This window comes from Mobula hypostoma, chromosome 16, assembly GCF_963921235.1.
Source record: "Mobula hypostoma chromosome 16, sMobHyp1.1, whole genome shotgun sequence".
Taxonomy (NCBI): domain Eukaryota; kingdom Metazoa; phylum Chordata; class Chondrichthyes; order Myliobatiformes; family Myliobatidae; genus Mobula; species Mobula hypostoma.
The window spans coordinates 23885431-23898854 of NC_086112.1; positions in this window are offsets into that span (position 1 = coordinate 23885431).

Here is a 13424-nt window from a genome sequence, read left to right on the forward strand (position 1 = left end):
ACAAGCAGAAGAAGTAGTGAAAATAAAATAATTGCAAAGATTGGCTATCTGGAAGATGTCACCCAGAGAATCATTACCCACTGGCGCCATCTTGACCTTATGGTGCCTGGTTCCTTAGATAAAAAAATAAAAACTGTACACACTATTTCAGGGCTGCTCATTAAAGCCTCACTAAATTGCAATAAGACTTACTTTCTCCTACATTCAAATAATTTTCCTTGAAAGGTTAATACCACATGGTTTCTTAATTACCTGCTAGAACAGAAAGTTCAAGCACACCCTTTTCCATTTGAACATCAACATTATTTAATCTCTCACCTTTTACTATTTTTCTTGTGGATCACTTTAATATCTTTTCAAATTACATTCCATTTTAACATGTTTTCTCTCAAAAAACCCCCAAAACCCTTTTTACACTTACCCCACAATCCTTTTGGTTTAATATCATTAGCAAATATAAAAATGAAAATCAGCAATATCCAGGACATATGCATATTAAGGAAATCTGAGAGAAAAGAAATTGCAGATTAGAACTATCCAGTGCTAATTATCGGAAAACAAAGGAGTTTCACGGGATTCAAGGATTTAGCATTCACTTTACCATTATAAGAAACAAACCCCCCCCCCATTGTGCAGTTTAAATCATAGTGTAAAAGTGCAATATGAAATTAACTTCTAAAGTAATATACTTATGACTTTTGTACAGATTCTTACCTTATTCACTTTTGGCAATTTAAAAACCCCTCTTTTGGTATTGTACCAATCTTTTAACAGCTGTTTTATCTATCACTTTAGACATTTCTTTCATCAAAATAATGTTCTTATGAGAACAGGTGGAAGACCTATTACACTCTAAAGATGGAAAGAAGTGACTGTTTTTAATAATAGCACGCAAAGAATTGACTATTTTTAATAATAGCACGCAACAAGGTAGCATCGCACCTCAGTCCCTGAGGCAAAACGATGACCTTTGACCTGTTATAATTAGTATGTCTAATAATGTTAGGTACACATAATACGTTTCTAGTTAGTTAACAAACTTTCTACTGCAGTGTCATTTCCAGATCAAACATCAGGAAATAGAACCTTTATCCTATTTACTTAGCAGATTGTTCAATGACTGCAAACTCTGGTTGTTTTCAGAGATATAAATGTGTCAACAACAATGTTATTAGAAGAGAGTTATAGCACCAATCACATCAAACAGGTAGGGCTTGCAAGAACTAAACTGAGAATCAGCGTCATTTGGCCATGGCAGCTGAAATATTCACAAAGTCTAGCAGAAAAATTGCTTATCCAGCTAGCAATGGAATGACAGGTTTATAACTATCAAAGTCAAAATAATTTTTAGCTACATTAGATTAGTTTTGATGAAATGCAACTTTAGGCATAGGATAATTATAATAAACTCTTAAGTGCCTTTTGTTGCTTATGACTGTGTGTTGCCTGCCGCTACAAATATCTTAGCATGTCCCAAGGTTTGACGTTACGACAGCAAGTCAAACTGAAATTATTTCTTGTTCATAAGCTATATGTTAGGACTGGATGCATTTTCTATATGCTATTATTTACACTTCCTATTATAAAATACCTTGTTCCTTTTTGTAATAGAAAATGCATTTGTTGACTTGTTGATGTCAGTATACTTTAATTACATCACTATATTGTCATATTTAAATTAGCAAACTTTTTAAAAAAAACAGTGCCAGTATCTGCATGCCAACTAATTTCACTACATTCCAAATCGCACATATATAATATGGAGTTTTTGTTACAGAAATAAATTATATAAAGCTAAAGTATTATATATGTGCAATTACTAATATTATTCAGTCATCTTTGTATGCCAGCTTGTACAAATCGAAATGATCATCAGTATGGTGAATTTTCTTCATCTTCCATTGTGATTGTAATAACTGGGGTCCCTCTAGAACAGGAGTTCCCAAACTGTTTTTATATCATGGACCCTTACCATTAACCAAAGGTCTGTGGACCTCAGGTTGGGAACACCTGTTCCAGAAAAAATAGTGATAATCATGATCCTACTTTGCCACTGGATAGCACATTATCCTAACAACTTGCTTAATTGTTGAGTTTGATTCATTCTGTTTTCTGAGCTATTTTCACTATTTACTTTTTTGGAGGCACCAATATATGAAGTCAGTACCTCAACACAACATGATGCTACCAACCACAAGCACATGAGACAAAATAAAACAAAGTCATGCTCTGTGTCTTTTGAACTACACCCGGGTACAGAGCAGGCTCCAGTACGAAGTAAGTGTTCCACAAAAAATGCCTTCCAATCAATTCACCTTTTATTTGATTTATGAGTAATTATAACCACCCTATGAAGTGAAAGGTGGAGAGGCAGAAGGCTACAGAGCTGAGGAAATGAACAATGGGAAATACCAGGGAAATATAGGGCCAGGGTACAGTAAACAATACCTATGTTGGGCAATGTTGGATTGGTGTCAAAATGTATTTTTCAACCAATGAATAGTTTTCATTAAAAGTAGAGAATTTTGGTTATTTACGAACTACACATATCCTCATGCTTTTCCTGTTAACCGACCCTAAAAATTTCAAAGTTCAAAGTAAATTTATTATCAAGATACATATGTTACCATTTACAACACTGAGATTCATTTTCTTGTGGGCATACTGAATAAATCCATAATAGAATCAATGGAAGACCGCACCAACTTGGGTGTTCAACTAGGGTGTAAAGACAACAAAATGTGCAAATACAAAAAGAAAAATAAATAAATAAATAAATACTACCAAGGACATGAAATGAAGAGTCCCTGAAAGTGAGTCCATTGGTTGTGGGAACATTGCAATGATGGGCAGGTAAAGTTCAGTGAAGTTATCCCTTTAGTTCAAAGTCCCAGACAGTTGAGGAGTAATAACTGTTCCTGAACCTGGTGATGTGAGTACTGAGGGTCCTGTACCTTCTTCCTGATGGCAGCAGTGAGAAGAGAACATAACTTGGGTGGTGGGGGTCTCTGATGATGGATGCTGCTTTCCTGCGACAATGCTTTGTGTAGATGTGCTCAGTGGTGGGGAGGGCTTTATCCATGATGGACTGGGCCATATCCACTACTTTTTGTAGGATTTTCCATTCAAGGACATTGGTGCTTCTATACCAGGCTGTGATGCAGTCGGTCAATATACTCTCCGCCACACATTTACAGAAGTTTGTCATAGTTTTAGATGTTATGCCGAATCTTCACAAATTCCTAAGGAAGTAGAGACATTGCTGTACTTTCTTCATAATTGGACTTACATGCTGGGCCTAGGACACCCAGGACAAGTCTTCCAAAATGATAACACAGAAGAATTTAAAATTGCTGACCCTTGCCACCTCTGATCCTCTGATGAGGATCATGGATCTCTGGTTTTCTCCTCCTGAAGTCGATAATCAGCTCCTTGGTCTCGCTGACATTGAGTGAGAAGTGTTGTTGTGGCACTCCTCAGCCAGATTTTAAATCTCCCTCCTGTATGCTGATTCATCATCACCTTTGACTTGGCCTATGACAGTGATTTTATTGGCAAACTTGAATATGGCATTGAAACTGTGCTTGGCCACAGTCATAAGGTTGAAGCGAGTGGAGCTAGGGGGCTAAGCATACAGCTTCGTGGTGCACCTGTGCTGATGGTGACCATGGAGATGTTACTGCCAATCCGAACTGACTGGGATCTACAAGTGAGTAAATCCAGGATCTAATTGCATTAAGAGGAATTGAGGCCAAGGCCTTGGAGCTTATTGATTAGTTTTCAGGAGATGATGGTATTGAATGCCAAGCTGGAGTTGATAAACAGCATCCTGAAGATTCTACCTTTGCTGTCCAGATGATCCAGGGTTGAGTGAAGAGCCAATGAGGTGGCACCTACTGTGGACCTGTGTTAGGCAAATTGGAGCAGAATCAAGTCATTTCTCAGGCACCAGTTAATATGTTTCATCACCAAACTATCAAAACATTTCGTCACTGTGGATATAAGTGCTACTGGATGATAGCCATTGAGCCAGGTTACAATGTTCTTAGGCACCGCTATAAGTGAAGTCTGCTTGAAGTAGGTGGGTACCTCAGTGTGCCGAAGCAAGAGGTTATATGAATGAACAGATTGAGCTTTTTTTTTATAATTAACCATACAGAAGATATTTCGGTTAACACTCTTTGGGACACTTTTAAAGCCTATATTCGGGGTCAGATTATTTCGTATTCCGTTGCTTTGAGGAAGAAACAGAAGCAGGAGGAGATGGCAATTGTGGACAAGATTAAAGAAATTGATAAGAAATATGTTATGGCTCCTTCTGAGGAGCTATACAAACAAAGAACTGAACTTCAAATGGAACACAGTTTACTACTCTCGTCCTCGATTGTAAACCAATTAAAGAAAACAAGAAGTGATTTTTATGTTCACAGTGATAAAATTGGCAAGCTGCTGGCTAATCAATTGAAATCTAATTATGTTAAATCTCAAATCAATCAGATTTATAACCAAAATGATCGATTGATATTGGATCATGTGGGGATTAATCAAACCTTTTGTGATTTTTATTCTTCTTTATATCAATCAGAGTCTCCTCGAGATTCTAAATATATGAGTGATTTTTTAGATAAGTTAGACTTTCCTCAGATTTCACAGGATATGTCTTCTTTATTAGATACTTCCATTACAATGGATGAGATTAAGAATGTTATTTTTTCTATGAATCTGGGGAAAGCTCCTGGCCCTGATGGGTTTACCGTTGAATTTTATAAATGTTTTGCTTCTTTATTGATTCCTTGGCTCTATAAGGTTTTTGAGGCTTCTTTGAAACTTCGTAAACTTCCGGAATCTTTTAATAGAGCATCAATTTCTTTAATACTAAAGAAGGATAAAGACCCTGCTCAATGTGCATCTTATAGAACAATATCTTTATTAAATGTTGATTCTAAAGTTTTTTCTAAGTTATTAGCAAATAGACTAGAAAAAGTACTTCCTTCTATTATTTCGGAAGACCAAACGGGTTTTATTAAAGGTCGTTACTCTTTTTATAATATTCGTACATTGTTAAATATCGTTTATACTCCCTCACAAAATGTTCCTGAGTGTGTTATTTCTTTAGATGCCGAGAAAGCTTTTGATAGAGTAGAATGGCCTTATTTATTTAAGGTGCTTGAAATGTTTAATTTTAGCCTGAAATTTATATCCTGGATTAAACTGTTATATCACTCCCCTGTAGCCTCGGTTCGTACTAACTCTTTAAACTCACCTTTTTTTCCTCTCTTTCGTGGTACTCGACAAGGCTGTCCTCTTAGTCCCCTATTATTTGATATTGCATTAGAACCTCTTGCAATTGCTATTCGAGAATCTTCAAATATTACTGGGATAACTCGGGGATTAAAGTCCCATAAATTATCACTCTATGCTGATGATTTACTTTTATATATTTCTAATCCTGAGAGATCTATTCCTGCTGTTTTAGAGTTATTAGCACAATTTGGTCTTTTCTCAGGTTATAAATTAAATCTTAGTAAGAGTGAACTTTTTCCGATTAATAAACATCTTCCCTTATATTATAAATTTCCATTTAAATTGATTAATAATTACCTTTCATATCTTGGGATTAAAATTACTTGTAAACATAAAGATTTATTTAAGACTAACTTTTTACCATTAATAGACCATATTACTCAACTTTCATCTAAATGGTTTCCTTTATATTTAACTTTGATTGGTCGTATTAATGCAGTTAAGATGTTTTTTTTGCCAAAATTTTTATATGTGTTTCAGGCATTACCAATTTTCGTTCCTAAATCTTTTTTTGATAAAGTCGACTCTAAAATTTCTTCATTTATTTGGCAGAATAAGAATCCGAGACTGGGTAAAATACATTTACAGAAAGCTAAGAGAGATGGAGGTTTAGCATTACCTAACTTTAGATTTTATTATTGGGCTATTAATATTCGACATATGAAATTTTGGTTACTTGACCGGGATATACTATCTATTCCTAAATGGGTAGCATTGGAATTACAATCTGTTCAGGGTTATACACTTGGTTCTATTTTAGGTTCATCTCTTCCTTTTGATTCGAAACGCCTTAAGCAGGTCTCTAACCCGATCGTTAAATATGCTTTGCGTATTTGGTTTCAATTCAGAAAATTTTTTGATCTTAATCAATTCGGGTTAGCGATTCCTATTTTAGGTAACATATTTTTTCCTCCCTCTTTTACGGATCGCGCTTTTCAAACTTGGAAGACTAAGGGTATTTTACGGTTTTTGGATTTATTTTTAGATGGTTCCCTTATGTCTTTTGAACAATTATCTAATAAATATAACCTATCAAGAATACATTTTTTTAGATATTTACAAGTTAGAAATTTTCTAAGTACTATACTTTCTTCCTTTCCAATGCTTCCTCCTATATATATTTTAGATTCGATAATTAACCTTAATCCATGTCAGAAAGGTGCATCGGCTATGATTTATAATATTATTATGAAACTCAGGAAAGCTCCATTTGATAAGATTAGGGTAGATTGGGAACAGGAATTGGGGCTTACCATTTCTGTGGATGATTGGGGGCAGATTTTACAATTAGTTAATACTTCCTCTATTTGTGCTAAACATTCCCTAATTCAATTTAAAGTGGTGCATAGAGCACATATGTCCAAAGATAAGTTAGCGCGTTTTTATTCGCATATTAATCCTTTCTGTGATAGATGTTCGGGGCAGATAGCCTCTTTAACTCATATGTTTTGGTCTTGCCCTACTTTGGAAACTTTTTGGAGAGATATTTTCAATATTATTTCTAAGGTATTAAATATAGATATCTCTCCTCACCCTATTACTGCTATCTTTGGACTACCTAAAATTTCTAGTAATCTTTCCCCTTCAGCCCGTAGAATGATTGCATTTCTTACTTTAATGGCGAAAAGATGTATTTTACAACATTGGAAAGAGCTTAATGCTCCAACTACCTTTTTTTGGTTTTCTCAGACGATTTTATGTTTGAATCTGGAGAAAATTAGAAGTAACCTTTATGATTCTTCATTTAAATTTGAACAGATTTGGGGACCTTTTATTCGATATTTTCATTTAATGTAATATTTACCCTTCTTGTTTTTTTTTCACTGTTTTAATGGAGGTCGGGATTGAGGACGTGATTTTAAGTTTAACTCTGTTTGGTTTCAAGTTAGCCCATTGCTTTGCTTTGCTTTTAGTTAGTTGCACGGTGGGTTTTTTTTTTGGGGTTTTTTTTTTCTTTTTTTCCATTGATATATATAAAATCTAGTATACTATTATGTTATCTTGGTTTCTTATGCTTAAATTACATTGTTTGTAGTATTTTCTTTTTGGTATTGTTATCTTTTGGAATTTTATTATACTTTAACATTGTATTAATGTTTATATGGCTTACCTTTTTTGTATACTTACTCAACAAAAAGATTTAAAAAGAAAAAGAAAGAAAAGAAAGCAAGAGGTTAAAGATCTCTGAACACTTCAGGCAGTTGATCAGCACAGGAATTTAGTACTTGCCAAGTAGCCCATCAGGGCTGGATGCATTTTGTGGTTCACCTTCCTGAAGGTTGCTTGCACGTTGGCCTCAGAAACTGAGACAGGACCATCAGGATCTGTAGGAATTTGTGATGGTTCCTCCATGTTTCTGACCGTCAAAGCGAGCATAGAAAGCATTGAGTTCATCTGGAAGCAAAGCCCTGTTGTCACCTCTGTTGGTTCATTTTATTTTTAAGAGGTGGTAACATTCAAGCCGGGCTACAACTGTCAAGCATCCTTCTTCTGATTCATAGTCATAGTCATAGTCATACTTTATTGATCCCAAGGGAAACTGGGTTTCGTTACAGTTGCACCAACCAAGAATAGAGTATAAGTATAGCAATATAAAACCATAAATAATTAAATAATAATATGTAAATTATGCCAGATGGAAATAAGTCTAGGACCAGCCTATTGGCTCAGGGTGTCTGACCCTCCAAGGAAGGAGTTGTAAAGTTTGATGGCCACAGGCAGGAATGACTTCCTATGACGCTCTGTGTTGCATCGCGGTGGAATGAGTCTCTGGCTGAATGTACTCCTGTGCCCAACCAGTACATTATGTAGTGGATGGGAGACATTGTCCAAGATGGCATGCAACTTGGACAGCATCCTCTTTTCAGAGAGTCCAGTTCCATCCCCACAACATCACTGGCCTTACGAATGAGTTTGTTGATTCTGTTGGTGTCTGCTACCCTTAGCCTGCTGCTCCAGCACACAACAGCAAACATGATAGCACTGGCCACCACAAATTTAGTCTGGAACTGCCACTTTGCCTATGAGATGGCTTTCCGGAGATCGTACCTGGACCTTTTGTAATTTTCTTGGTCACCAGACTTGAATGCCTCTGATCTGGCCCTCAGCAGATTGTGGGTCTCATGGTTCATTCAGGGCTTCTGGTTGGGGAAGACTCTGAATGATGGTCGAGGGGACACACTTGTCTACAACTGTTTTAATAAAGTCTATGACAACCATGGTGCATTCATTCAGGTCCACAGATGAATCCTTGAATGTGGCCGAGTCTACAAAGTCGATACAATCCCATAGCCACTCTTCTGCCTCCCACAGCCACCTCCTTGTTGTCCTAACCTCTGGAACTTTGTTCTTTAGCCTCTACCTGCATGCAGGTAGAAAAACAGCCAAGTGATCAGGTTTACCAAAATGGAGTCTGAGCATGGAAGTGTAGGCATTCTTCATCTTCGGACAGTAGTGGTCTTGTGTTTTGGGACCTCTGGTGCTACAGGTTATATGTTATGGTAATTGGGCAGAGATTTCTTTAAACAAGCCTGATTAAAGTGATTTGAAATGCATCTGGATGGACTGTTTGTTTGAAGACTGCATCATGTAGCCTCTCAAAGACTTGATTAAGAGTTTCCCACTGGTGGCATGTAATCTGCAGTCAGGATTATGGATGACAACTCCCTAGGTAAATAAAGTGGACAGCATTTGATTGTTAGGTGTTCAAGGTCAGGGGAACCTTGAGGTCAACAAAACCACCAAATTGGAGCACCACCAAGAGTTTATCGTGAAGCACATACCTCCACCTTTTGCCTTTTCTGAATCAGCAGTTCAGTTCACCCTGTGAATCAAGAAGCTTTCGGATCTGATTGCTTTATCTGGCCTGCTAGGAGTAAGGTATGTCTCAGTCAAACATGGGACACAACCATCTGTCATTTCTCTCTGGTTCAGCAATCTTGCCCCTAGGTCCTCAATTCTGTTCTCCAGCGACTACACATTTGCTAACAAGATGCTGGGTAGAGGATATCTCATTCCATCCTGGCTTGGAGACACCCCATTCTTGCCTCACTTCCAGCCGCAGTGATGAACCTTAATCCTTTTGAAGGTGCTCTATCTGCTTGCCATAATTTCACAAACTAGGAGTGTTCATGTCTCAAATCTTAAGAGACTCTAGCAGTTTTGTAGGTTTCACCACCTTTGTCGAAGATATTGCACTGAATGCTGTAAGCAACATTTGTTTTGAGTACATACGAGGTGTTTATGCCTAATTGCAAGGATAGAGTCAGTTATACCAGACCTGAATATGGTTTTAACTTGGAAAAATAATGAAAGGCTATTTGACATCATGATAGATGAAAGACAGTAGAAGAAAGTCATTTAGGCACTGGTGCTTAAAAGTGGTGTGAGTGAGAAGCCGGATGACTGATGAGTAAACTTTCTCAGAAGTCAATATTCACTTAGCAATGCATTTTGCTTCTTGATTTGTCTGTACCCTTCGCCTACCTTCTCTGGAGAATCTTTATAGTAATCACATTAATCTTGATCCAACTTCTCCAGATTGGTCATCTACGGAAAAGGTTCTCAGATATTTGTGAGCATGCTGAATTTAGAAACATAGAACATAGAAAACCTACAGCACAATCCAAGCCTTTCAGCCCACAAAGCTGTGCCGAACATGTCCTTACCTTAGAAATTACCTAGGATTACACATAGCCCTCCATTTTTCTAAGCTCCATGTTTCTTGAGTCTATTCACTAATCTCATCAACATTTCAGAGATTTGTCTGATCTCTTCACTGAGACAACTTGAACTAGCCACAGAGTAGTTTTCAGTAGACATTTCTATGGCATACACTCCAGCCAATGAAACATACAAAAGCTCTGTGTAGTTCACATTGACAGGCCAGTTCTCTCTCACAGACTCAAGTGATTTTGAGACAGCAAAGGCAGAAACTGTTCAATTTCCACTCCCTACTAGAGTATGTAATACATCATTACAGCCATAAAGAATAAAACTAAAGACACAAGCACAACAGAAAGACAATTTTCATATCAGGGTTAGCAGTTAGAGGTATATTCGCTAAAGGTGACAGTGGCTTTATCAATATTAAAATCAAGCTGTCTGTTGAGTCTGTTTGATCTGGTAAGTGCTGATCTGCAAATGTACAAGTGATTGACATTGTCCAGAACTCTATTACTGGCAAACTCTTTGGGTGGGATATTGGTGTACCCAGTTTGTTTTCATGACACTAACAACCATGCCAAATTTAGTGCATACATCAGAGAACATGTCGCTCCTGATTTGCATTTGATCAATTTAATTAGAGAGCAGGTGCTGAATAACAGCATGTCTTTTCTTGAACAAACTGCTGTCTATTCTTATTTCAATCATTATGTCAAAATGATTGCCTTGAAAGCAAATTGGAGAAGTCAAGAAATGATGCCAAAGTCACGGGCTGACCAGACACAGACTTGCAGATGAGCTCAAATTACACTCTAAAAAGATCCATTACACAAAACCAAAAGGTAAACCTCACTTCAACATCACTCACATAAAGGATTTTGGCATTTGTGCATAACTTTGTGGAGTAGCTGAAATTTATGAATGTAATTAACTTGATTAGTCCAATACTGGGAACATTTCAAAACCAGTTTTTGGTTGCTTCCAACGACGCCTTTGGAACAAAGAAAAGAACAAACTGGATAGTTTTCAGCACTGAATATCTGTTATTAGAAAACAGAAAGAAGTTTGCCTAACTCTACTTCAGTCCCAAATTCTTACATTTAAAGAGGCCAAGACTGTGATCAAAACAGAACATGTTCTAATCAATTGGCAAAAACTGTTCAATACGATTAACGATAACAGTTGTAGGCCAACTAGTTTCTCAAGCCTCCCCTGCCTTATGACTGACCTACCCCGGCCTCAGCTCCTGTGTGCCCAACCCGTATAACTGTCAATTCCCCAAACTTCCAAAAACAGATCTACCTTCATCTTAAATACTTCTAATGAGCTATCCTGCACAACTCTCTGGGGGAAGCATTTCCAGAAGAACACTATCATCTGTGAGTAGATTCAGTATGCCTTAAAAGAAAAAAGCATGACTCCACATAACAGGCATCTGGATGAACTTGTATAAAGTTGCAAGAAGTAAAACATGAACGCACATATTGCCATGTAGCATTTGTTGATCAACCAAAACAACCGTTCAGTCAAAAAAATGCAAAATCAATGAAAAAAGCAGTACATTTCAGAACAATAAGTAAACACAACTTAATCATTGAGCCAAACATTACAAAGCTTGATTGCAGTAGCTTCTACTCCCCAACTTACAATGATATATTAGTTAACCACCAACTCTCAAAGACACAGAAATTGCAGTCAAGGGGTGCATAGCTGGGAAATCAAAAGGCAGAGATAATTTTATCCAGAACTTGTAAGGCAATTGGAGAGAAGTAGCTTGTATAACATCCAGACCCTTCTCTACACCTAGTGGGGAGAAGCCTATAAACCTCAGGATTCATAAGGTACAGAAGCAGTTTCTCCATTCCAAAATAAAAGGGACAAGACTGAGTGAAGACCTCAAGAAACTTGTAATTGTTTTGCAGGAACAGGCAGCCCTGAGAGCACATAGAGATTATAAGCAGAATGTTCAAAGCATAACTAGTAGGAAGCGAAAAAACATGAATATGCTGATCCGTCTGTAGCATTTGTCGACCTACAAAAGGAGACCTTTCTGCCAATCGTCCTGTATGAGAAAGAAGCATCATCCAAGCTCATCTTTGAAACTGGCAGGGCTTCAAAACTGGGAAGGCTCAAATAGTTATACTAAATATCCAGTCTTCAGTTCTCAAGGCAGCTCCTGAGGACGAGCACAAAGCCAATAATTGTATTTAACTATTAAGGATATACTCCACAAGGCAAAAAATAACACTTCTAATATCATCTTTCCAGAGCTCAACCTCAAATGGTAATGATACCACATCTGTTCTGTGTTTTTGGAATATGAAATTATTGACCATTTATAGACTACAGTTATTTTGTGGCAATTCATTTCTAAGTTAAATACACAGTCCTGTCTGTGCTCTTAGTTCACAGAAATACACTGTATTAAGTCACAGGTGGGTCACAGTTAATTTTGCTGGCAATGTTAATATGCTTTGAGCTTGCAATATTATAGAAATATTTGACCATGTCATGAAAATTAATGATAACCATGGAAAGTTCAAAGATATATTTTGTTCAGCCTTTCTTTTCTAGTTGTCTGGCATAACATGCAAACTGAAATGAACAGCATCACCGGATGGAACTAATTAATCTGAAGTGTTAACTAAAGATTTTTTTTGAATGGAACTGGAAGCTTAATTTGGGATTTAAAAGTTTAAAAATTTTATTTATTGGGGTACAGCATGGAATAGGCCCTCACAGCACTTTGAGGCATGCCACCCAGCAATCCCCCGATTTAATCCGAGCAGAATCACAGGACAATTTACAATGACCAAATAACATACTAATTGATACGTCTTTGGACTGTGAGAGGAAACCCACATGGTCACAGAGAACGTACAAATTCCTTATAGGCAGCAGTGGGAATTGAACCTGGGTTGCCTGTACTGTAAAGCATTGTGTTAGCTACAATGCTACCGCACCACCGTCTCTTTAGTTTGCAACAAGTTAACTGACTGAAATTGTACACTGCTCTTTTAACTAGACAGAATCTGGATAAGAATATTTGTCAAGAAACTAATAATAGCTAATGATAATTTAAGTTGCTCTTGGCCAGGTCAAGGTAATTATTTCAACCATTACAAAGCTTAGTTACTGTAGCTGCCATTCATTCCCCAACTTACAATGGCCCACTGAGCAGATTCTGGGCTCTGCCAGTCTTTTGGATGCTGGGTTTCGTGTGTTTCAACTCAGCATAAAATTGACATCATCAACACAGATAGCAGTTTAAAGCAATATTGTTATTGGATAAGGAACAGATCATAAAGCACATTTCAGTAATCAGCCAATTTTTAATGAAAAATTATTAACAGGTTTGTGGAATCACTTTGCATAAACTAATTTTGCAGTTCAGCTTGCATAGTGAATAATTCTTGATATGCTTTTAATGAAGAAAGTAATTTTCTTCTGCAAGT